Source organism: Mchenga conophoros, linkage group LG20 (assembly GCF_057382185.1).
Source record: "Mchenga conophoros isolate Kocher_MC1m ecotype Shallow Benthic linkage group LG20, M_conophoros_male_GT1.1, whole genome shotgun sequence".
Classification (NCBI taxonomy): Eukaryota; Metazoa; Chordata; class Actinopteri; order Cichliformes; family Cichlidae; genus Mchenga; species Mchenga conophoros.
In genome coordinates, this window is record NC_140545.1 from 16,634,341 (window position 1) to 16,660,292 (window position 25,952).

Sequence of the window (25,952 nt, forward strand, 5' to 3'; positions counted from 1 at the left end):
TTAAATCTGTCTGTCTCACTACTCCACAAAAGTGAAGGGAGTTAACCTCGAAGGAGGACAAACTTCGGCCCTGGAGGAAGCATCTCCCCTCGAGTTAAATCGAGTAAAGAATAGGGACCATCGAGCTTGGCGCGAGTTGAGCCTTTTGGCGTGCGTAAATAGGTTAAGTTTTTATGATCAGTCCAAATAGTGAATGGATGCTCTGCTCCCTCAAGTAAATGCCGCCATTCCTCCAGTGCCAGCTTTACAGCAAGCAACTCCCTGTCTCCAACGTCATAATTCCTCTCCGCGGGTGAGAGGCGGCGGGAGAAAAAGGCGCAGGGCTGAAGCTTAGCAGATGAACCTGAACGCTGGGACAACACCGCCCCCACCCCAACGCCTGACGCGTCTACTTCCACGACGAAAGGTTTACTATGATCAGGATGGATTAAGACCGGCGCAGAGGTAAACAGTTCTTTCAACCGGGAGAAGGCGGCGTCGGCCTCCGGACTCCAATGGTAAGGAAGCTTAGAGGAAGTTAGACGAGTTAGGGGAGCGGCTACTTGGCTATAATTCCTGATGAAGCGGCGGTAGAAGTTCGCGAAGCCCAAAAACCCTTGTACGTGTTTTCGTGAGGTTGGTAGTGGCCACTACGCTACTGCCTTCACTTTAGCCGGATCAGTCTTCACCTGCCCCCCTGCAAGAATGTAACCCAGAAATGACACAGATGGTGAGTGGAATTCACATTTCTCGGCTTTGACAAATAATTTGTTCTCCAACAACCGCTGGAGTACGGCCCGGACATGGACTCTGTGTTCCTTGAGGTCCTTGGAAAAAATCAGGATGTAATCGAGGTAAACGAAGACAAAACGATCCAGAAAATCCCTAAGGACATCATTCACTAGGGTTTGAAAAACTGCAGGTGCATTAGTGAGGCCAAATGGCATGACTAAATACTCGAAATGTCCTAAGTGTGTGTTACAGTTTTTTACAGACGCTAGGACACATTTCCCAATACTTAGGTCACTTTTGCAAAACACTTCACACAATCCTCCTAACTGACCGTCAGCTTGGCAAAGCCGTTCATTTCACATTCAAAATGCACTACAACTACCAAAACACTTCATTCAGGTCTCAAATAAACTCATTCTTCCAGAACACTAGCAAAGGTTGACAGCCGACAAACACACTTTGTCACCCACAAAACAATGACCTACACTCTAAGAAATAAAATGTTGCATTTACTCCACCCAGTTATGTCAACCGGTTCCACATAACTGGGTTAGTGAAATATAAAATGTATGATACACTTAATTTGAACAACAAATTTTAAGTACATCTGTCAAGCTTTGGCTAATTAAATGCAAATCACAAGAATGGTGTTGTATTAACTAAATATCATAATGTTGATCTAACTAACATATTGACTTAAATTGACAACACTAAATAAAATCTACTCAACCAAAACAAGCCCTACTTACTCTATAAAATAAGATGTTGCATTTACTCCACCCAGTTATGTCAACCGGTTCCACACAACTGGGTTAGTGAAATCTAAAATGTATGACACATTTAATTTGAACAACAAATTTTAAGTACATCTGATAAATTGACTAACCCTAAACGAGCTCTACTGAAACTATAGGATTAAATTACTTACTCTATTTAAAGTAAATTGAATAAATCAAACACAATTTTATTCAGTTAACCCAACTTTAATAACACTTGGTGTAAAATGTGCTGAAGCAAACTTTGAGCTGTTCAAAATTCTAGATCAATGCCTTTTTCCTAAACAAAAATATCTTCACATATATGCAAGTGCATATTAAGTACAGGAAGACATAATGCAGAATGTTAAAATCAAGTTATTAAAACTGGAAAGTGTTGTGATTCCAACATTTTTAACATTAACATGACTTAATTTAAACTTGCTTCGGGTACAATGGAAAACTCACAATACAGTCCTATAAACAACAAGTAGAAATGACTTTAGTGGCATTTTTGTCCATATTTAAAAAACCTTTTTTTTCCCCAAAACTTAAAATGAAGTCCAAACTTAGGAGCAGTCTTGTTCAATGTAGCTGGATGGTGGTAAAAGTTCAACATGAACAAAGCATGCCAAAAAGTATGAGGCCTTGCAGAAGTTCTTGCGGAATTCAAACTGAACAGTTTATAAAGTGCAAGGAGATGGGTTTGAGAATCTTGTAACCAGTTCAGTGTCCTCTATAGTTCAGTGCAGGCTGTTTCACTCAAGCAGTTTGTTTTTAAGAACTTGCACATTCATGGATAGGTTGTTCCCATCCAACTCCATCAGCACCTTCTGAAGAAATTCAAATATGTATTTCAGGTGCTTTGGGTACCTCAGATTTAGACTGTAGATTAGTCCAAGCAGGAGGGCACACCCCTTTGCCACATCACTAAGAGCTTTCAGCACAGTGTATCCTTCTATGATGACACCAATGTCCTCAGGTGTATCTGCAGAGTCTGCTCCTTCATGTCTGACAACACAGACTCCTAAAGTCAGCTGCTCCATTTCTCTTCTTGCACTAAGATCCATATCCTTAAAATGAAAACAAAGGGGGGAAAAAGTTACTTGCATATAGATACATATGAACAAATGAGCCCACCTTCAATTTACTATCCCAAATTAAAAAAAACCAAACAAACAAAACAAACAAACAAACTGATCTTTCCCCTTTTCTAACTTACCAAGAATTCCTTGAACAGGTCATCTGGCTTTTTATTTAAGTAGACACAGTTTTTAGGACGCATTCCCGTCGAACATCAATGCTGATATTCTGGTGGAGATAAGAACTCAATGTGAGACAAGATTTTGGTTCTTTTCCACCTCTTCCCAAACCAAAGTCAAAAATATTAACAGATGAGTGATTAGCGATGAGTAATTAAACAATGTTTGACAACTCACATTAGTGACATTCAGTGAGGTTAATGATTGGTTAGGCACTGATTCTTCTGAGTCAGATCAACAAATATATGAACACAAAACTAGAAGCTTTTCATTTTTGACAATACATGAAAGCTTTCACTTTTGCTTTAATCAATTCTAGACTGTTCAACAATATAATTATTAATTGTACCCCTAAAAATGTTAAAATGAAATAGAAGATTAGAACTCGGCAATATGGATTCAAAATCCTATCACAATATTTTCTGGTATTTATTACGATAACAAGAGTTACAATAAAAGATAACAGTAACCACAATCACATCTGAGCCACTTTTGTTGCATCTACTGACAGACAGAACTAGCTGACCAACATAAAATGAAGGGGGAACACACAAATTGTCACTTTGATAATCAATGGAACTGATACAAGGAGTTAAATGCATTACATATAGCTGTATTACACATAATGCTGCATTTTAATGACACAAGATAAATGCATGTCTTACACTTTAATCACTGATATTAACACTAAACCAGATATCAACACGGGGTAGAATTCCTTCAAACAATGTAGCAACTTATTTGATGCATGTTTCTAAAATACACTATACATATATTTCATTCTTCAAACGGATCGGATCGCTGGCGCTCCTGGTGCTCATTACTGACACCAGGGAGCATGCGCGGTAGATGTTGGGAGTAATTTTAAAGCTGCAGTTCTTAGTAGGCAAGTTGCAGCTTAACATGAATCGTAAAACATTTTGGGAAATTACACCGAAGTGGGCCCAATAATATTTGTTAAATGCCTGACTAATAACACCTGTGAGAGGCATACAAGCTAGAATGCTAAAAAAAAAAAAATTACCAGACATCATTTGTTTTAAAATAAAACATACAGAAGTACTCCCGAAAATGTCGGCTGTTTATCATTTAGTACACATTAACCAAATATGTCATCCTTAAATGGTTGTACTTACCGAATAATCCTCAAATGGCAATGGATTTTATCCAGGCTTCTGAGCATGATGCAAGTTTCGGTTGAAAATGGCAGTTGTTCAAACTTCCACACTGCACATGTGCAAACTGAGAAGTACGGAGAGCCTGTTAGGACAATCCTCTTCAAATTAAAGTGCTGTTCATTTTAAATGAACTTTTTACGTTGAATTTAATGTACTGCATTTTGTTGTATTGAAATATTGTGTTATTAATTAAAATCAAAACAATATCCTTGTGTTTAGAGTTAAAAATCAATTGTGACATTAATTTTAACATAAAACGTTTACATAATGCTAGCAACATCAATGTATCATTTCTTAGAGTGTAAAAAACACTAACAACATGTAGCATTACACAGTGTTTTCTTGTGTAAAACAAGGACACATCTCTGTTTATAATTTCAATATATGTTACTGGAATGAATCAGACATCATGCAGAATTCGTTAATATTTGTTTATGTATTTTTATTTTTTTGCACTAAGTAATCCCAAAATACAAGAATTTGTATACACACCATCCACTGATACACATACAATAGTAACGCTAATCTACTCGGTCTTCTCCATTTGGCCACAGGTTCTCATCCACATCACATCTTATGTCATCTAGGGCGATACACCTAGGAAAGAATCTTCTGGCATGCCAGAATTGAAGGAGTTGAAAAATTGAAGGAGTAACACCTGTGTAGATGTTCATCTACAATGAGAATAAGCTGTGGCTGGTTAAACTGCATTTTTAGATTTAAAATATGTTTCACTAAAATATTGCTGTTGGATTTTGCTGTCTTATTCAGTTTTGCATTGTGTTATTGTTTTGGCCATAAGTTTAACAGTTTTGAAAACAGTATGTAAGCACATGCAAAATGTCCTGTCCGTACAAAGCTTTTTGGCAGTTGTTGTGTCTGAGTGAGAAGATAATTCATGAAATTTGAGAGATGTAGTCATTGAATGCATTTTGTGCCAAAACAATGATAACTGGTCCTCAGTTTAGCCCACATAGACTTCTGTTGTGCTCACTGTGTGAGGAGTTTTGCAAACGTGACCTAAGTATTGAGAAATGTGTCCTAGCGTCTGTAAAAAACTGTAAACGCAGTTTTCCACTCATCCCCCTCCCTGATTCTGACTAGGTGACCCCATGGAGGGGCTCAAAAGCGGAGCTGATGAGTGGTAACGGGTATTTGTTTTTAACTGTGATGTCATTAAGGGGCCGAAAGTCGATGCATGGACGGAGTGTGCCATCTTTCTTACCCACGAAGAAGAAGCCAGCACCCACGGGGGAAGTTGATGGTCTGATGAGTCCAGCCGCCAGTGAGTCTCTGATGTATTTTTCCATGGCAGCCCGTTCAGGGCGTGACAAGTTGTAGAGGCGGCTGGAAGGTAACGTGGAGCCGGAAAACAAGGTAATGGCACAATCGTAAGGGCGATGGGGTGGTAGGGACAGTGCCTTATCTTTGTTAAAAACTTCTGATATGTCATGATATTCGGGGGGAACCGCAGAGAGGTCAGGGGTGCAGTTCTCCTTGCTAGAGGGCTCGGTGGCCCCTGGTGGGGCAGCTGAGACGAGACAATATGGGCTCCAACTCACGACCCTCTGTCCCACCCAATCCAGGTGAGGATTATGATGCCTTAGCCATGGGAAACCTAAAATTATGGGCGTGTCAGGGGACTGTGAGGTGTAAAAGATCAGTGTTTCTCTGTGGTTGCTGGAAGTGATCAAGGCAACCGGTGCAGTGCGATGAGTGATGTAAGAAAAGACCTGATCGTTTAATGCCCTAACTGGGATAGACGGATTTAACTCAAAAAGAGGGATCTGAAGCTGTTCAGCAAATCCCCTGTCGATCAAACTCCGCTCGGCCCCTGAATCAACCAGCGCTGATGAGACGTGGGCTCCCTGACCGAGTAAGAGTGTCACAGAAAGCAAAAATCGGGGCTTGGCGTTAACCCTGGTACCGCCCACCCGTACCCCCGGACCTACCGGCGGGCGGTCTCTTTTCCCTTCTTAGGGCAGGAAGAAATCAAATGCTCACCGGAGCCACAATAAAAGCAAGAGTGTGAATGGCGGCGCCTCTCTCTCTCCTCTACCGTCAACTGGTAACGCCCGATCTGCATGGGTTCCGGTTCCGGTTCACCACTCCCTGTGCCAGCAATGGGATTGGACGGCTGAACCGGAAGCAGTGGAGGGGGAGAAACGACCGGGGATGACTGCCGCAAGGACCTGTAGTCCCTCTCCCACTCTCGCTCCCGCAACCTGCTGTCAATGCGAAGTGTGAGGGAAACCAGCTCCTCAAAATTAGCGGGCTCATCCCGGGAGGCCAGGTGGTCCTTCATCTCTTCGTTGAGAGAGTGCAAATACACCCCATGCAGAGCCCGATCAGACCAGCCCGCCTCGGCGGCGGCGATGTGGAAATCGATTAGGAAGTCCGCAATGCTCCGCCGTCCCTGACGAAGATGCAACAGCCTCCGCGCCGAACTGCATTCAGAGGTCGGGTGAGCGAAAGTTTTCTTAAACTCACTCAGAAAGTCATCATAATGACAAGTCGGTAACGGATGTCTAGCTAGATAAGCCTCCGCCCATGTAAGGGCGCGATCGCGCAGTTTCCCGACTAAATAAGAAATCCGCACGGTATCAGAAACAAACGAGCGGGGTGAGCGACCGAATGCTAGCTCGCACTGAAGGAGGAAACCGCTACATCCCCCCCCCGGCCGCCAGAAAAGGGTTCCGGCTCCGGGGAGGCGGCATCGCGGAACATCGGCGTCTGCAGAGGCTCAGAATCCGCAGCGGGCTGAGGCGGCGGCGCGGGTACCGGTGCCGACGTACCGGGAACGGGTTCGGGTTCAGGGGCAGTGGCTGACTGAAGGGTCTGAACCGCGGACTGCATCTTCTCCTGCTCGTCAGTGAGTGAGTTAACCTTCGCCAGGAGAAACTGGAGCGCTTCCTCGTGAGTACCAAGAATGGCACCCTGTTTCGAGACGGCAGTCCGGATTTGATCCGCTGAGTCCATATACTGGCCAGATTATACTGTCATGGTGCAGTGGCCCGTGGAAATGGGATGGACTCAAGTGCAGATTCAAAACCGGAGGCCAGGGGTGAGGTGTAACGAAAAGAGATTTTATTTTACAATGCTCAGAGGCTAACAGAAAGTGCAGACTAGAATCAATGAACATAAACTAGATGTCTGAAGCGAGAGAAAATACTGTGATGATAACTAGATGGCAGGGATAACTGGGTACAGGTACTGGGCAGGGGAAACTGTGGCGGGCCAGGGCACTGAAACAGAGGAGAGAGCAGTCAGGGGAATCCTACAGGGGGTTGCGAGTGAATCTAAGGATAGTACACAGAGCTGTCTTACAAGCTTGCAGGTGGGGGTTGCGTGGAGGGGGGAGGCAGGAGAGGTCCAGGTGGGTGCTGTATGCAATGCAGGGAGGCAGGCAGGAGAGAATGGCAGTTCCAAAACGGAGAGGGATTACCGGCGGCAGCAAACTGGTGTCCAGGAGAGCTTGGTAGGTGGGTTTCAGAGGCTGACGAGAAAAACAGAGATACGGTTAATACACACGATGAGTCACCAAGGAACGGACATGAGGCCGAGAACTGACTAAAGTTGGCAGATAATCTGGCGAAGACCAGTTGAGTGCGCCGGTCATAAATACTGCTGGTACGATTGCCATCAGGTGAGGGACAACAAAGACTCCACCCAGTGGGGAGGAGCCAATGCTGTGGAAAACCACCCAGACCACGACACTACCAAACCGAAGCCAGTACAAAGTCATACGCAGTGAGAATAGCTAGAACTGTGGTGGTGGAACCGGGGCAAGAGTATATGGTGAAAGGCAATGTGCATCCTGGTGCAGCAGCTCGAGGTGACATGATGCTTAGTCCCACCAAAGGTTTTGTTGAGAAGCACAAAGTACGATAGCGATAAGCCAGAGTCCTAGTCAACGCACAGCCTTCTAAAGCTGTCCCACTTCACCTTTTTAACCTCGGCAATAAAGCAGTAACAATTAAGGCAGGATCCATTGCCGGGCTCCTCCAGCCAGCTGAGGCCGTGGAACCCTCCACAGTCTCCCCAGCTGCAGACTCTCTGACCAGCCCTCCTGTGGTTCCTCTGCACCTGCAGGAGCTCTATGCCCAGAGCTCCACAGACCTCAATGACTATGAACAGCTCCAACTGAAACGCTTGCTTTGCACTTATGGACATGTGTTTTCTACAGGGCCTGCTGACCTGGGCCGAACCAGCCTTGTGCAGCATGACATCATAACCGGTCCTGGTGCCCCAGTCAAACAAAATCCACGAAGAATGGCAGGGGAAAAGCAGCAAAATGCTGATCAGCAGATCTACGACAGTCTACAGAGCGGTCTCGCCCAACGCAGCTGCAGCAGCTGGCCTCGCCCATCGTTATGGTGCGTAAGAAAGATGGGACATACCGTCTCTGCATTGACTACAGGGCTCTCAGCGACCGCACCATAACAGACGCCTACCCGCTGCCCCGCATCCAGGACACGCTGGACACACTCTCAACTGCCAGATGGTTCAGCACATTAGACCTCGAATCAGGCTACTGGCAGGTTGAGCTGACGCCTAGAGCACGCAGGGCTGCCGCTTTCTGCACTAGGACAGGCCTCTTTGAGTGGAACGTCATGCCATTTGGACTATGCAATGCCCCGGCAACGTTCCAGCGGCTGATGGACCGCCTCCTGGCTCTCATACAGTGGGAGACCTGCCTGGTCTACTTGGACAACATCATCGTGCTGGCTAAGGACGTGTCGGGGATGCTGCAACGGCTTGGCTAGGTATTCTATAGACTTCAACAAGCTAACTTGAAACTGAAACCTGCCAAATGCTGCCTCTTTCGCCGCGAAGTTGCTTATCTTGGCCATGTGGTATCCGAGCATGGTGTGGCTACCGACCCCAGCAAAGTTCAAAAAGTTCAGATGTGGCCCACACCTACGTCCATCCAGGAGGTCAGACGCTTCATCGGCCTGGCCTCATATTATCGCCGGTTCGTGAAAGATTTTGCCTCTATAGCCGAACCCCTGCACAACCTGACCAAGAGGAATGCACATTTTCAGTGGCATGCTGAGCACCAAGCAGCTTTCGACAAGCTGAAGTGTCGACTCACCTCTGCCCCTGTTCTTGGCTATCCACTTGACCATGGAGAAATGACACTAGACATTTTCGCCAGTACCTCCTTGGACGGCCTTTCGAAGTGCGCACAGACCACAGCAGCCTGCGGTGGCTAACAAAAATGAAAGAGCCAGAGGGACAGTTAGCTCGATGGCTCGAGAAGCTCGCCGAGTACAACTTTGAGATCATCCACCGTCCAGGTCGAGTGCACACCAATGCTGATAGCCTCTCCAGAAGACCCTGTCGCCAATCCTGTCCATGCAGAGTGCAGGACCCCCCCCCCCCCCCCCCCCTTGGGGGGCCAAGCATCTCGGGGGGACCAGTCATCAGGCAGTCCAATGCGAGTTGGACTCTGACACCAGCTCCCTGTTGCTGAGTCCGGTGAGGGTGGAGGGGCAACCGGCTACTACAGCGGTGTGTCTAGTGGGGGTAAGTCATAACACCACCACACCAGAAACAAAGACTTTAGACCAAACTGCTCTTACAAAGTCAGACATTTTATGTCAAAACACTCCTACCAACACAGACATCTCAGAACAGACAATTCACACTAGAACAGACATATCACACCAGAACATGTCCACTAATACACACACTGTAAAGCTGACTGAGAGAGTATATGTGGCTAAAACCCTTGATACTGCTTCTCTGTTTCATGGCTGGACCATGGGGGAGCTGAGCCAAGCCCAGGACGCTGATGCAGACATTGCACCCATACGCGCCTGGATGGAGGCCAGCAGTGAGCACCCCCCATGGACTATCCGATTGTTCAGTCTGACGTCACTAGCCGTGTCTGGGTCTAAACTCCGCTGCAGGTCCATATATCAAACGATCACTATGGCATTACTGAGAGTTGAAAAACTATCTAAAGTCTTTCATCTTTAATAAAATGATCAGCGTTCTGCTCTACCAGGTGTAACACTTGAGTTTAACATCCAGGCATCCATGAAAACGGAATTTATGACATTTAATGGAGTTAGAAGTTAGCAGGGAGTTAGCTCGCTAGCTTCTATCTAAATACAATATAGCATGTCCTGACTGCGGGGTTTTGGAAACAAATTAAAACGTACAGCTCTGCTATAACTTCCAGCATAAATGAAGACAGAAAACTAAAAAGCAGTGACGTTTGTAGGGTTACTGAAGTTGGGCTAGCTGGTATATAATGATGTGCTACGTGACCGTTAGCGACACAGCTATGTTAGCATAATATAAACAAGCTAACTTTTTTTCCACTCGATAAAAGTTAACGTGAGTGTTCTCGGTGGTCAGGAACAAATGTAATCGCATGGCAGGATGCTGTAAAAGGACCAAACTTCAGCCGGGAGAACAACTGAGATAATCCATCCACAATACGAGGTTAGTCATTCATATACTGCTGCATGGGCTGGGCTGTAGTTACATCCTAAGGTTTTAAAAACTGAGCTTAAATAAATGATTAGCGGTAATAAAAGCCGAGGGAGGTCAACAGTGATCACTGACTGCTTTTTGAGATCAAATAGAAGAAAATACATAACATTAAACATGTTAACAACACAAAAGCCATATTAAACGCAGACTACTTTAGACCCGGAAGTAGGATTCGTCGCGTCATCACTGAACAACTGGATTGTTTCACCATGCAGCCCAGCCACTAAGACATACTGGGCTCAATGGACAACATCTCTACTTCAGAGATGCCGTTCTGGTCCGTCGCTTCTACTGCCTTGACGAGACCCAGTTCTATCCTCAAATCGTGCTGCCACGCAAGCTACAACCAGAAGTGATGGGCCAGATGCACGAAGGGCCAGTAGGTGGACATTTTGGAGTTGAGAGGACTGTGGCCAGACTACGAACCCGATTCTATTGGTATCACATAACGGAAGACGTCGCCCTTTGGTGCCGTACTTGTACCAGCTGTGCATCCAGGGCCCGACCCCAGAAGACACCACAAGCTCCGATGGGAACTGTCCGGGTAGGAGCCCCAATGGAGCGCGTTGCGCTGGACATTATGGGACCACTGAATGAGACGGAGCGCACAAACCGATATGTGCTTGTGATATAACACTACTTTACAAAGTGGACTGAAGCCTTTCCTATCCCAGATGAACGGGCTGCAACCGTTGGCGAAGTCGTTGCATCTGAGTGGGTGTGCCGCTACGGGATACCTCAAGCACTGCACAGTGACCAGGGACGCAATTTTGAATCTGATGTGTTCCAGGGGGTGTGCAGTTTGTTTGGCATAGATAAGACTCATACAACGCCATTCTGACCCCAGTCAGATGGCCAGGTTGAACGTTTCAATGCCACTCTCCAGAAGATCCTGGCCTCCACAGCAGAGCGTTGCCATTGGGACTGGGACCTGATGATCCCGTACGCTGTTATGGCCTACAGGGCGACCAAACACAGTACTACAGGTTTCACCCCGAACTTCATGATGTTTGGCCGAGAACTGAGTGAGCCAGTGGACCTTGTTGCAGGTCTACCTCCTGATCCAGACAACCAACCCTCAGCTCCAGAGTATGTGCAGCAAATGCGTGAGCGGCTGGAGCTGGCCCACCTCATCGCCAGGGAAGCCCTGGGTGAGTCAGTCAAGCGCGCAAAAAGGCAATATGACAAGAACTGTTGCCACACACAGTATAAGACTGGAGATCCTGTGTGGTATCTCATCAAAGGAACACGTCACGTCAAGAACAAGGTCAGAAAGTTCCTCCCATCGTATGAAGGACCATTCTTTGTCCTGGGGCAATTGGATGACCTAGTTTATCGGATCCGGAAGAACCCAAGGTCTAAAGTGAAAGTTGTCCACTATGACCAGCTAAAGCATTATCGCTGCCGCGAGCCACTGGACAACACCTGGGTCCTTGATCAAGCTCATCAGTGGTCCCCTACAGAGGTCCCACCACCAGCTTTAGAGGATGACCCAGCAGACCGTGATCTGGGTCTGCACAGTCTGTTCTCTACTGCAACTGGCAATGGCCCCAGCTCCTCTCAGCCTTCTGTCTCAGTTGCAGCTGATCCCGCTCTGGTTGTGGTTGTCCCATCGTCCCCTTCCCATGTAGACCATGAGAATGGTGGGGGTGTGGTGGGTGAGCCAGACCACCTGGGCCAGCAGTTTCAGCGGCCAACTCGTCAGCGCAGAGCTCCAGACCGGTATGGAGTTTGGATCACTTAGCTTGGTTTACCTACCATGGACAGTTCCAAGTAGGACTGAAGATTCAGTTCAAGTTTAAATCGTTTCAGCCTCCTACACTGTTAGCTACAATGGTTCAAAAGAGCTATATTTTTCATTGTTCCAGTGTTTACATTTAAAAAAAAAAGTGAGTAAAGTATCTGAAGGACCTACGGGGTTATCTACAGTACATGCACTTATCCATTTGTATTTGTGCCTTCCTAGATGCTAGGATAAGTTAGTTATTCCCGGTCGCCATGTAATAGTTACAGTTGTGTAATTTCTTTTCTACTTAACAGCACTTGAAATGCTTTATTTTGCACATGTATGTACACCTTACTTGAGCCAACCTCTTTGTCACTGAAGTGCACTCGTTGATACTATACCTCCCCTTATATGCGGTAATGGCTAACACTTTTATCTCCTGTGGGCTCCAAGTGGTAAAGGGGATTGTGTACCAGTTTTATGCATTACAATGCTGGAGTGGAATTGTTGTTTAATTGCCATCCAGAGTGGGGGTAGTGTTGCGGGAATTGCCGTCTTGTGTGTGACTGGGTGCAGTAAGGAGTGTATGTGATGTGTGTGTGAGCATGCGCGTGAAGGAAACGCGGGGAGCAAAAGAGAAAAAAATGGAGAGAGTGTGTCATGGGTAGAGAGGAGGACCGGGAGCAGCGTTCTAACGGGCTACAGGCTACGCAGTGTGTTGTCCAAGTGTGCAGTACTGTTATTAAAGCCTCATCTCTTCAGTACTCTCCGGTGCCTCGGCTGATTTCTGTCTGTCTCACTACTCCACAAAAGTGAAGGGAGTTAACCCCGAAGGAGGACAAACTTTGGCCCTGGAGGAAGCATCTCCCCTCGCGTCTCCCGACCACGGTCAGGGGACTGACGGTGAGGAATGGTTAACAGTGTGTTTACCTGGTTAGCCTCTGCGCTAAGGTGCAGTTTGCTTGCAAGTCGAAATCTTTCAAACCTCCTTATCCACTTTTCCCATTGCTGTGGCTTTGAGAAATCAAACAGCTCGGGAGGCTGGATGGTGAATGTGGCATTAGGGGGTAAGTTAGCGTTAGCATTATAGCCGCTGTTAGCTTGCTGGTGGGGCGGTGACGTGCGAGGCCGTGTAGCTGTTGCGCTAGCTCCCGCTTCTTTGTCTGACATCTTATCATCTGGAGAAAAACTCTTTACCGCTCCCAAAGCCGCTTGCTGTCACTCCCCGATGACAAGGCTCTTACTGCAATCCCACTTCTGACACCATGTCGTGGTTTTAGGCAAGGATTCAAGTGACACTTTGTAGAGCACTCAAACTCCGACCTTTATTGTCTACTTCCTGTTTCCGAACCCCCTTTCACAATAAAACAGGTTATGCTCAAACAGATTACACCACAGTGACCAGGGGCGTAACTTCGAATCGAAGGTTTTTGGGGAGATCTGTCGGCTGCTGGTGGTGGAGAAGACAAGAACCAAACCGCTCCACCCGCAAAGCGATGGCTTGGTCGAGTGCTTCAACCGCATGGTGGCCACCCAGCTCGTCATCCTCACCAGCCACCACCAGCGGGATTGGGACCGACATCTGCCCCTGGTCCTTTGGTCGTATCGGACTGTGGTTCAGGAGTCTAACCAGTGCACGCATGCCGCCTTGATGTTTGGACGGGAGCTCTGGACACCCGTGGATTTGGTGTTCCCCCCCCCCCCAAAGCCATCTCTGGGTCAGAGATGGACTACTACAGGAGGCTGCAGGTGGTTCATGACCAGTGTTGGTCAACTTACTTGAAAATAGTAATCAGTAACTAATTACTAATTACTTCCCCAAAAAAGTAATCCCGTTACTTTACTGATTACTTATCTTCAAAAGTAATTAATTACTTAGTTACTTAGTTACTTTTTAAAAACACGATTTACAACCTGAATAGGTGATAAAGAGATCGATCTTTCAGCCCAATTCTACTTTTTCTGCATAATCCATCATACAAAATGTAATCAAATGGAAAAATCTCTTTTTTTAACTTGTTTTATCAGTTTTAATCTTTTAACTTTATGCATCAAGTAAAAATTAAACTATAAGCAACATTCTCTGACTTGAATAAATTAGTTTAACATTTAAACCTATTTTCTACACATTCCAGCACATAAAATAAAATATTTTTTGTGTTTACACTCAGTCTTTCAAATAGATGCAAGTAAAACACAGCAGAAAATAAATAAAGTCAAAGACTCAGCGGTCCTGTTTGTAACACTGATGTAGCGCTAATGAGTTAATACAGGCTAGGGATTGAGTGTGATTATTATTAATCAGAAGATTTAGGAATGCTACTGGAGCTGATGGGCAGTAATTAAATACACACAACACAAAATGCTTTTGCAGGTACCATGTATTTAACCGAAAGCAAAGAAAATTAAGAAAAGAAAATGAAAGCTTAAATAATCATTCCTGCTGTAGCTATTTAATTAATAGAAAAACCCAGTGGGGGTGCACAAAAAAAACTAAGCAAATTCTTCTGGCTTATACCAAGCAATATAGATTCTCAAAAAAAGTTCCCCATAAATAACACATGTTAACATCGAAAACACTGATCCACATTGAAGTCCATGAGTTTTATCTGAATATCCATGAGAGATGTCCAAGCGCTATTGTCCATAAACGGGGGAACTGGTGTGTATGATTGTGGAAATCAGTGTATTCGGAAAGTACGGGACAGAGCGTCGCCTTTGATAGCTTCCTACCAGTCCAGTGGAAGCTTCAATGCAGAATGAGTCCTGCTCCTAGCCGTTCATTGGCTCGCCATCCTTTTCCATACCCAAAAAAGGTTCACCTGGCCTGCATTAAATAAACAAGGCCAATAAGAAATCACAAGAATAACATACAAAAATGTCAGCCAATTAAGCTAAATACATTAAGTTATTCTTGTTCCTGTGTACACAATTTATAAAAATAAACAAACAATATATTGGTTAAATATAATATTTCTAACCAATAAGGATTTAACTGAAAACATTTCAACTGCTACATACATACATACATACTATGTAGCTCCACAACATTTGTTATTCAACAACTATCAGTCAAATCAAAATCAAATTGTTTGGACCGGCAGCAGCCGATTAGGGTCAGCTGGTAGCAATACAAACAGTCAATTAAAAGTTCAAACTCACCAATTCCGTTCTGTTCAGTGCACAACAACATTATGGCTCTGGCTCACAGTAATCAGCATCTAAGTTGCATAAGTTAGTTGGTGTTAAAAAAAATGCATTAAAACGGGAAAAGCAAATGTTTGCCAATACACACCTGCAACAGCTCTGTCACCTGGCTTGCCTCCACGCATCTGACGGGAGGAAGCCGGGACAGGCTTACTATGACCTACATGCCATTCGATTGGCTGAGCAAAGTCATGTGGTTGGAGTCATGCATTTGTGATGCGTTCTATGTGGTGCCAGTGTCTGTCCCAGAGGCTACAGAGGAAATAAGTGCAGGAAATTACTCTGGGTTACATGTTGCTCTATTTTCACCTGTAAAGCAGGACTGCGGTAGGCGGAGGGTTACCCTGGTGCAGGTGTGCCGTGGTCAATGGAAGAATCCGCGAGTTTCTCTCTGAATTTCCCATTACGTCATAGCGCACTCAGCGCTTGCTTGGAAGTTTAGGGTTTTTTTTCGCTGTAAAAAGAAGTTTTCTTCCCACGCACGATGGACGCTAATGTTTTTGTCACTTTTTATGGAATCAAACTCAAAGTAAGGTCAGTACTTCCACGCTTTAAACGCTGCACGCTCATACTCTCTCCCACAATCGATATGTGATCCATTGTTGATCTGCACACAGCTGTTGTCACGAACGGCGCACTCGCTTACGTCACTGTCGTGAGACATTCTCGCAAAAAAATTACGGTTTTAGTAATGCAGTAACGCAGCGTTCCTACGGGAAAGTAACGGTAATCTAATTACCGTTTTTGCAATAGTAATCCCTTACTTTACTCGTTACTTGAAAAAAGTAATCAGATTACAGTAACGCGTTACAAGTAACGCGTTACTGCCCATCTCTGTTCATGACTACACCCGCCAGGCCCAGGCCAGCGCCGGAGTACGACAGAAAAGAGCCTATGACACACCAGGTGCCGAGGGGGAGCTTTCATGCCTGGCGACAAAGTTTGGGTTTACTGCCCGGTTTGCAAGAGAGGAATGTCCCCCAAGCTCCGCAGTCACTGGCAAGGGCCGGTGGAGGTCATGGAGCGGCTAACAGAAGTGGTGTACCGGATCCGCATGCCGGGCCCGGGGCGCATGGTGGTGTTGCATCAGGACAGACTCTCACCGTACCAACCGCGTGGTCCAGCAGCCGCCGGGGCAGGGGATGCTGGTGGCACCTCATGTTCTGATCCGAGTGACTCTTCCCCTGCCGGTCGAGATTGGCCGGTGCACTGAAAGAAGACACCTAGACATTTGCAGGACTTTGTGTTGGGTAATGGGGTTGTCGGGGATGACTGACCCCTGACCCCACTGCTCTCTGACATTTTAAATTGGTTTGTTAACATTATTCCCAGAGCTTCTCAGAAATCTAGCTGGAAAACCCTGTGTTTTACAATTGCCTTAAGAGGTGAAATACAGAGCAACTTAAAAACTACCAGCAAAAAGCAGAGAGGGAAGTTGAATAACACACAATGGACATGTGAGTGCGAATGGTTGCCTGTCTCTATGTGTTAGCCCTGCGACAGACTGGGTGTATCCTGCCTCTCACTCTATGGTAGCTGGGATAGGCTCCAGCCCCTCAGTGACCCTGAAAAAAATAAGCGCAACAGAATGGATGGATGGATGGATGGATGGATGGATGGAAGTAAAAAAAAAACAACACATTAATGCGACTGAACACCTGCGGTAGTGACAGAATCCACAAAATAAGAAGGATTGCACTGAGAGTTGTTTAAAACAAGTACATTCATCTGAGTTGTGAGTAAGAAAAAGATTCAAAGTAATGTGTATTTTAATCGCATGATTCATATAATACTGCCGATACATATTTGCTGTTAGTCATTTATTGTTAGCTTGTGATTTTTTTTCAACTGTTGGGTAGATTGCTGATGCCGGTAATAAACTCCTGTGACCAGCTTCATCCTCAGCTATTACTTTGTTCTATCAATTAACCTTGAAAGACGCACTCATAGAAAAGTGAGGAATAGGTGTTTACCAAATAAGGGTGACAGGGTAGCCTCCATTTCCAGAGCTGAAATAATCAATAGTCTATGAATATTCAGGTCAGAACCCTCAGGCCTGAGAAAAACATAAATGTTTACTCTGTAAGTGCTAGAAACAAAAGACATAGAAAAAAGGGCTTTTAAGAAAAACAAGGAGATGATGAGGAAAGGTGATGTTGCCGTCTCTGGTTGTTTTTATTATTTAACCGAACCAAACAGATTCACCAGTGCTGTGTTGATTTTGGTCTCTTACAGAAAATAAAGAAGGAATACATGATGAGATCATCAGTTCAATCGGGAAACAACTGTACATATTATACTGTATCCACTATACTGTATAAAATGTATAAAACAGGTTATTTTACACAAAGTAAAACAAGTAAGCTGTTTATGCTTCACTCAGCATTAATAGAAATTCACATTAGTACTTTGACCAAGAGGTTTAATATGTGTTTATTCATGGCCACAATTGGTCCTCACATCTAAAAGTGCCACTGAATTCAGTATCAAATAAATGTAAAAAGTAAAGAAATAAAGGTGTTTAAACTTAAGTTACTGTTCTGTTTTTTTCTTGGTGGTGGTGGTTATTACAGTGTTATTTAGCTTGCCATGAACCTTCTAATTTGCTGTATGATTTTTTTTGTGAAACTGCTTCCTAAGGGTGAGGACTAGGATCAGGCGGCATGCTTTTTTTTTTTTTTTTTACAGGTTTTCAATCTGTGCACCTACTGTTTTCTTTACGTTAGCATCAACAGGGCCCCCTTCATGAATCACTCTCTTTCTCCAATTTCTGCAGTTTTTTTGGAGAAATACAATGCAGTGCTTCAGCAGCTACAGCAGCAATCAGCTTATTTTATACATAGTTTATTCAGTGGTGGAATGAACACAGTAAACATTTTCACAAGTAGAGTCCATGAAATACAAAAAAGATTATCATCTAAAAGTCCAGAGATCTTACAAGTCTAATGCATTACCTTTACTAGTTGATAAGATAGAGATTTTGTACATCCATGTGTCTGAATGTTTTTACATGTCATGTGTTGCTGTCTGTGTTCTCTTTCAGTAATTTCAGTGGTGGTTAACACTGTCACCTCACAGCAAGAAGTTCCATTCTCTGTGGAGTTTGCATGTCCTCTCCATGCCTGTGTGGGTTCTCTCTGGATACTCTGGATTTCTCCCAAGTTCAAAGTTCTATGATGACACACGACCCTGAATTTGATAAGTGGAAGAAAATGGGTGAGTGGTAACTGGTGGGGTAACTTCAATCAAGTTCTGGCCATAGCCAGCTTAAAAAGCAGTCAAATAAAGGGCATAGACCTGGGTGGTGCAGATCAGTAGTGAATAGTAAATACATGTTTAGGCTAGGGGTCGGGAATCAATGGTTCGCGAGCCAGATGTGGCTCTTTTGATGGCTGCACCTGGCTCGCAGACAAATCTTTAATTTAAAAAAAAATGTTAAAAATATAAAACATTCTCATGTATTGTAATCCATTAATTTCCTACTGCTCATGTTCATGGTTGGGGGTGGCTGGAGCCAATCACAGCTGCCCTCCAGGACAACACCAAAATTTTATTGGATAATACCTAACGTACACGGGTTGTGGTGAGGTCAGAAAGTAACCTTCCCGCCTCTTAATCAAGTAGTCAGTTAGCTAATTGCAGCAACTCTTTTATCGAAGAAGATGGCTAAAAGAAAAAAAGATGAGGAGTATCGTACTTTTCAGCAGGAATAGACAGAGGAATTCGTCTTTGTGGAGAGAGCAGGTTCTGCAGTGTGTCCAATATCTAATGATAAAATTGCATCGATGAAACGGTAAAATCTAAAGCGTCACTTCGACACACGCCATACTACTTTTGCATCGAAATGTCCTGCGGGGGACAGCAGGAAGAAAGCATGTCAAGAGCTACTGTGCAGAGAGCAAGCTAGTCAGCAGCAACTCCATGTTTGGACCCAACAAGGTGATTGTTTTTTATTGATAAAGTGCTATCTGTCAAAGCGCAGACTTCCCAGTCCGTTCTCGACCCTTCTACCCCTGTCCCTAGTTCTGCTGTCTTTGACAGGTTCGAGCCAGTTTCCTTGCTCTGCCTGCAGGAGTTGGTTGCTCACATGAAGCCCTCAGGTTCCCCTTATGATGCTCTCCCTCCTCGATTTTTCAAAGAGGTTTTTCTCACTATAGCATCAGCTGTACAATCCATTGTAAATAGTAGTTTGTCCTCTGGTGTTGTACCTGTCAATCTCAAACATGTGGTGATTCAGCCTCTACTCAAGAAACCTGCTCTTGGTCCTGATATTATTGCGAATTACAGACCTATTTCCAAACTGCCTTTTATCTCAAAGATTCTTGAAAAGGTAGTTTACAAGCAATTAATGTCCTTCCTAGAAGAACACGGTATTTTAGAAGTTTTCCAATCTGGTTTTAAAGCTTTACACAGTACCGAATCTGCCCTTTTAAGAGTTTTTAATGATGTGTTTTTGGCAAATGACTCAGGTGACTGTGTTATTATCGTGCTGTTAGATTTAACTGCTGCTTTTGATACAGTGGATCATAATATTTTAATCTCCCGTTTAGAGCAGTTGGTGGGTATGCGGAGTACCGCACTGCAGTGGCTCAGATCCTATTTGGCAGAGCGAACTTTCTCTGTGAAACTAGGGGAGTTTGTATCCTCTGCTGCTTCTCTTCAATGTGGGGTCCCACAGGGTTCAGTTTTAGGCCCGCTTCTTTTCTCTCTATATCTCCTACCCCTTGGGTCTATTTTTAGGAAACATGGGATTTCTTTCCACTGCTACGCCGATGACTCCCAGATTTATTTCCCACTTAAAAAGATAAATGGCTTCTCAGTAGACCCGCTGCTCAGATGCCTTGATGAAATAAGGGCCTGGATGGCTTTGAACTTTTTACATTTTAATGAACAGAAAACAGAAGTGATGGTTTTTTGTGGCGCTTCTGAGGCCACTATTATAGATCTTGGTTCACTGGCACAGTATGTTAAACCAGTCATCACTAATCTGGGAGTTAAAATAGAGGCAAATCTTAAACTTGAAAGCCAGGTCAGAGCTGTTGTAAGATCTAGCTTTTTTCATTTGAGGGAATTAGCCAAAATAAAGCCTATCTTATCGAAACAGCATTTTGAGACAGTAATCCATGCCTTTGTTACCTCTAGGCTGGATTATTGTAACGCACTTTATTTTGGGGTTAGTGATGCGTCCATTAGGCGCCTGCAGGTTGTGCAAAATGCTGCAGCACGTCTTTTAACTGGAACAAAAAAGTTTGAGCACATTACCCCAATTTTAATTTCACTCCACTGGCTACCTGTACATTTTAGGATTGTTTTTAAAATTCTCTTATTTGCTTTTAAATCTCTTAATGGCCTGCCCCCCCCCCACCTCTCGGAGCTACTACAACCATATACACCTCCCCGTTCCCTTAGGTCCGCCAATCAGCAGCTCCTTAAGGTACCAAAAACTAAGTATAAATCTAAAGTTGATCGTGCTTTTGCTGTAGTTGCTCCAAAGTTGTGGAATGATCTACCCTTGCATATTAGGCAGGCCTCTTCTCTCTCTGAATTTAAAAGTCTTCTTAAAACATATTTATTCGCTGAAGCCTTTGGCATTGATTAGAGGGGTTGACTCAATTTGTTTTGACATGTTTCAATTTATTTTAGTTTTTTAGTTATTTATTTTATCTTATCTCATTTAAATTTTCTTTACTTATGCTTTTAGCATGTACAGCACTTTGTGAACTCTGGTTTTATGTTAAAGTGCTTTATAAATAAAGGTGGTATGGTATGGTATGGTATTGGAATTCAGCTAGCTTTGCTGGCGCTTTAGCAATCGTAAGAAACGGAAAGCCATTCACAGATGGGGAGTATGCCAAAACATTAATGCTTGATGAACTTTTTAATGACTTTTCGGATAAAGACAAGATAATCAAATGAATAAAAGACATGCCTCTGTTGGCAAGAACTGTTCACGATCGTACCATCATGATGTCAAATCAAATTGAGGCAACACAAGTGAAGGACATAAATGCAGCACCATGCTTTTCTCTCGCTTAGGATGAGTCAACAGACGTAAGCCATTTATCCCAGTTCAGCGTGATTGCAAGGTATGTTGTCAGTGACACACTGCGTGAGGAAAGTCTTGCTGTTTTGCCTATGAAAGGGGAGGATTTATTCAAGTCTTTCACTGAGTTCAAAGAAAAAAATCTACCGATGGATAAACTTATTTCACTGTGTACAGAGGATTCGTAGCACTTCTTCGTGAACATGAAACGAGACCCATCCTAAGTTTTCTCTGCATCCTAGGAAGCGCTTTGTGCTCAGATGTGTGGCGAGCAGCTTGGTGAGGTGATGTCGCTGATCATTTGGGTGGTCAACTTTATTGTTGCCCGAGCTTTAAATGATCACCAGTTTAGAACACTGCTGGATAAAGTTGGGAACAATTATCCTGGTCTTCTTCTGCACAGCAATGTGTGTTGGTTCTCAAGAGGGAAGGTGCTCAGCTGTTTCGCAGCTTGTCTGAGCGAAATCCGGACTTTTCTTGAAATGAAAAATGTCGAGCATCCTGAGTTAGCTAACAATGAGTGGCTCCTGAAGTTCTACTATCTCGTGGACATGACTGAACACCTGAACCAGCTCAATGTGAAAATGCAAGGCGTTGGAAATACAGTCTTATCCCTTCAACAAGCACTGTTTGCGTTTGAAAACAAGCTAGAACTCTTTGTTGTTCACATCACATACCACACACTGCAGCGTGTGAGTATTGCTGTACTGACAATGTTTGGCTCTACATATGCATGTGAGCAGTCGTTCTCACATCTAAAGAACATTAAGACCAACCTACAATCACGTTTAACGAATGGAAGTCTCAATGCCTGCATGAAGCTTAATCTCACCACATATCAACCAGACTACAAAGCCATCAGCAAACCCATGCAGTGCCAGAAGTCGCATTAATGATAAGAAGTACTTTATTCATCTTTGGTTAGCAACAGCATAACAACGTTATTAAAAAGAATTCAGAGACTTATTGTACTTTAAAAGTGTTGTTCTTGCATAAAATACAATCATTTACTTGTACTTAGTTTTAAGCATATTGTATGGCTCTCACGGAATTACATTTTAAAATATGTGGCGTTCATGGCTCTCTCAGCCAAAAAGGTTTCCCGACCTCTGGTTTAGGCTATGAAAAAAATCCTTGCAGGGATTCAGTTTTTCTGCTGTAGATTTTTGTACAAAACATTAGTAAGAATAGGATTAATGCATGATGCCATTTGCATTAAAATGCAAAATGGAGACTGGAAGTGGGCTCATGCACAAATTTCTGTTGGCTACAGGGGTTTTGATTCACATCACCATTGGTTTACAGCTAGAGTCAGCTGTACGAGGAGGTAGGTCCCTTGAGGCAGAAACATCATGATTCGAACTGAGCTTTGCTACGCTGAAGGGCTCCAGCACTATCCACTCTCATGTGTCATCACTCACTTCATCATCAGTGAAAAAGCCACTGCAACAGAATTTACAACACCTTCAATAACGTCCAATTCTGTTTGCAACCAAAGACAGTCTTGTCGCTCAGCTTTCATCTTGTGCTTTATCACGCTGTAACAATTAAATTTAGTTTAGTTCAATTTAGTTCAAAGGTAAATACTCTAGAGCATTCTGAAAATCCAATCCAACTACCACCTACGGAAAAAAAAAACGGCAATGGCAAGGGAGGTGCAATCATCTGCTGCATCCTGTTATAAGGGGTAATTGGAGCAAGAAGAGAAAAGAAAAAGAGCATATCTCACATATCTAAGTAAATATCAATAGGTATTAAAGTGTCTGTACTTAATGAGATTTGTCTCTAATGTTTACATTTTATTTGTGAAGAAATTCTGGAAGTCATTAATGGAGCTACTGGAATACAATTCTTCATTCTACCTTCTGTATGGGAGACTGTCAGTTTATATGCTTCTGAAACTGCACAGTGACCAGTACAACTATGGGATGAAATGGAAAGGAGGTATGAAGGAAGCCTATCCCAACCAAAACTCTCAAAAGGCTGCTGAGAGGAGGAAAAGATACTATGATGTAAAGGTGAAAAGTTCAGAAATAGGACAGGAGGTCTTAGAAATAGGACACTAAGAGGACGAACTCTGAAGCTACTAAGGAGGAGATGCATAACAGTGAGACAAATCTGACAATTTTTTGTTTTTTTCTGTTCTTCTGTTTTCCCCGTACTATCATAGGCTTTTTACATTACGATATAAAGCACCTACAGGCAACTGTTGCTGTGATTTGGCACTGTTTAAATAAAACTGAACAGATTTGAATGCTCTTTCCTTAGGGAAATGCAGCATTATTCTCATTCAGTTAGACGTTCTCAGTCAGGAAACACCACTTTGTTACTCATGATAATTTTCCCTTTTTTGTCACATTGGGACAAAAAAGGGCACATTGTCTGTGTTTTAAATTTAAAACATGAGTTGTCAAATGTTTATACTACTTCTTCTTGATCAAATATTCAGTAATAACTAATAACATTAATTCGTGTAATTTATTATTGCCTAATAACTGAGTATGATGTTTGAGACTGTTGGCTTGGCAGAGGTCAGTACTTGCCAAAAATTAAAAAAACAAAACAAAACAAAAAAAAAACCCCATAAATTAGATCATTTCATTTTAAAGACATGTATTCAGGGTGAAGGGTATTTTAGTTGTTTTTGGAGCAGGCAATAAGTAGTTAGTTTGTATAAAAAGTCACCAGAAAAAATCAAGTAAGTCAATACAATGCCCTGTGTGAAGTGATGAAATCACAACTATGCTTGTGAGTGTGCGGCAGCCTGAAGGGCACACTATTCTTTGGCTGGTTTCATCTCCTAAGTGATGTCACCCTCCTTTCTCCATTTAATCTGTGCCTCTCTATCCGTCTACATCTCTCTCTTTTTTCTCAAGCTCTCTTTCAAGCCAACACCTTTTACACTCGAGGTATCACCTCTTATCATAGAAAAACTGTCTAAAGAGACTGTGGGATAATATCGGAACATTTCCTGCTCATACACATGACTCTCTATCTATTCTATTCTTTGTGTTATCTTGTTCACACACTCATTTATCTTCCTGGGTATTTTTTTCTTTTTTTCTTTTTGCTCCTTACAGCTTATTTAATTCCTTATTCCTTTGGCCTCTCTTACTCGTATAGAAAGTGTTATAGTTGAGTTAAATCATTACACCTTGCTGTTTGCGTTTCTGTTCTCCTTGACCCCAGCTTGGTTTTTTCCTGATTTCACACATCAGCATTTTTTCCCCTAGACTGTTCAGTTCCCTTTTGTAACAGGGTTGGGGTTGGAGTGCAAATCCCACAATTCTTCACTCCAGGGGATGGGGGCTGTAAAAGGGGGAGTTCATCATCAGAAGACTGTCCTTCAAGAATCACTTCCTTCTCCTCAGAACCTGAGTCAGCATTGGATCACCTTTAGAGGGAACTGTTAATGGACTGTGTTCATTGCAGAATGCTTCATGCTGATGAGCCAGAATCAGATGACACAGTGACACACGAAGACTTGCACAAACATATATGTAGTGATATACACATTCCAACACACACACACTAAGTACCACTCCACCAATGTGTAAGGTACAGTACATCCCCTGATCAATCACATCCATTCACAGGCGTCTCAGTTTTCCAAAAGACAAAAAGGACTAGCAACATATGAATCAAACATACCAGTAGGCATAATGAACACAAGAGATTCTAAGAAGCTTTACCATACCCACTGAATGAATTATCAAACAGCTAATTTCCTAATCTGGTACATCCATGAGCATTTACCTGATTTGGTCATGCTTTCCCCTGACAGCAGGCTCCATTATCTTAATCACCTTTGTTGTAAATGTTCACAGAAGAAGAACATCTCAACAAAAAAAAAAAACAAAGAAAAATACAAAACAAGAAAAATGTAGGCCAAGTTTAATTAAAAAGCTAATTAGGGCCTATGATAGTATAATGATTTAAGTCAAGTTTAAAAGAAAATAAGTAATTAGTGCCACAAAATGCCTTTAGCATTTTCATAAAAAGGTTTCAGTCTGAGATTGTAACAATGAGCACCACAGTATTTAACAATTCATCGTAATGACAGGAATGCTTTGGATTGCTATTAATGCCACCTGTGGCCATTCAGTGAACTGCAGTCAGCTCATGCTCTTATGTGCAAGCTGAACACATGAACTGTGATACCAGCTTTACAGGACTGTGCTGGATTATTATGTTGCACTTTTGTATGTATTGTGCAAAATCGAGACACAAGCCTATACTTTAGTATAATCAACATAAAGTTGACTTGAATTTGAAAAAAAAAAAACCAAGCAATCGTAGATTTATATTGCATAGCTAAGTTACAACTGCCTGGCTTCACTTCTATCTTGGCTAATATGCTTAAATTTGTACATGCTTTAGCCTTTATCTGTTTAGAGTTGGTAGTTCAAACACTTGGCTGCTCCCATCTGCATGCCAAAGTATGAATATTAGATAGAAATGTGTGAATGACAATACTATATAAAGTGCTTGAGTGCTCAAGAAAAGTAGAAAAGCACTATAATACAGGGAGTGCAGAATTATTAGGCAAATGAGTATTTTGTC

General features: G+C 43.3%; 2 long non-coding RNA genes across 2 annotated transcripts; both read right to left on the reverse strand.

The window, feature by feature from the left end:
* Window positions 1-1,454: 1,454 nt before the first annotated feature.
* On the reverse strand, window positions 1,455-3,906 carry LOC146550575 (uncharacterized). The gene is made up of 3 exons (XR_014890168.1): window positions 3,865-3,906; window positions 2,689-2,777; window positions 1,455-2,539 (listed from the first exon to the last, which is right to left on the reverse strand). It is a non-coding gene; the product is annotated as an uncharacterized LOC146550575 (long non-coding RNA).
* A 10,596-nt stretch (window positions 3,907-14,502) lies between these two features.
* Window positions 14,503-15,574, reverse strand: LOC146550576 (uncharacterized). Its single transcript, XR_014890227.1, has 2 exons — window positions 15,302-15,574; window positions 14,503-14,966 (listed from the first exon to the last, which is right to left on the reverse strand). It is a non-coding gene; the product is annotated as an uncharacterized LOC146550576 (long non-coding RNA).
* Between the last annotated feature and the right edge of the window lie 10,378 nt (window positions 15,575-25,952).